Raw genomic sequence first — 1,096 nt, 5'->3', positions numbered from 1 at the left:
TAACGGACGGGTGCCCGTGGGGCCGCCCCCCTGCTCCGCTTGCGAAGAGCCAGCGGCCCCCTCGGCCCCGCTGCGCTCCCCGTCTCCCTCTCCCCCATCCCGGTTTTCCCGTTCAGGAGCCTGGATCCGGACGGGAGGAGGCCGTGCTCAGGGATGCTCCAACCGGCACGGGGAGAAGCCGCGCCTGGCACCGGAGGCTTCCCCTGCATGCCATGGGGACGCCTTTGAGTCGCCCTCAACGTGCTCCAGGCGTTCCGTGTCCTTGCCCGAGCTGAGGACCCGGGGGGCCCCACGGGAGCTGGGTGCTCATGTGTGGGGCGGTGCCGAGCGGCCCCGCTGCCCCCCCTCTGTTTTATACCAATTCCTCCGTTCCTGCGCGTTCTTGGGTCCCAAACGTGCACGCGGGATGTACACCCCCATCCTCTGCTCTGCTTGACGCCGTCTGTGCTGCTGCTGCTGCTTTCCGCCACGGCTCCGTGCTTTAGCTCCGTTGGGAGCATCCAAGGAGTTGGGTTGAGGCCGAGGAAAAGCCTTTGCTCCCCATGCTCCAGGTGGACATCAGAGTCTGTTCAACCCATCAGCCCTTGTCCCATCGCTCCAGTCCCTGATGCAGGCCCCTCTCCAGCATCCTTGGAGCCCCCTTCAGACACTGGAAGCTGCTCTGCTCCAGCCCCAATGTTCCCAGCCTGGCTCCTATGGGAGCTGCTCCAGCCCCTGAGCATCCTCCTCTTGTATCTGGAAGAGCGAAGCTCCCCATGGCCTCAGTGGCACAAGCACCAGTCCTGGTGCTGCTGCACGTCCCCAGGCCCTGCTCGGTGTCACAGGAGGCTTCTGCTCTCACACAACATCCAAAGGCGACCCTGCTTCATGGGGGCTCCTATAGGCAAGTGCCAGGGACCCAAAACCTGTGCACGGGTCACTGCTGCTCCTGGGGGGTGGTTGAGGGGGTTTGGGTTGGGTTGGCTCGGTTTGCGTTGGGTTTGTTTGGGTTGTGCTGGTTTAGGTTGGGTTGGGTTGAGTTGGTTTGCTTTGGGTTGGTTCGGTTTGGGTTGGTTTGGGCTGGGTTGGGTCAGGTGGGGTTGGGTTGGGTTGATTT

Source organism: Pezoporus wallicus, unplaced genomic scaffold, assembly GCF_028554395.1.
Source record: "Pezoporus wallicus isolate ANWC-B61680 ecotype Strahan unplaced genomic scaffold, APGP_CSIRO_Pwel_v1 contig_9469, whole genome shotgun sequence".
NCBI classification, from domain to species: domain Eukaryota; kingdom Metazoa; phylum Chordata; class Aves; order Psittaciformes; family Psittacidae; genus Pezoporus; species Pezoporus wallicus.
This window is presented reverse-complemented; position numbering follows the sequence as displayed.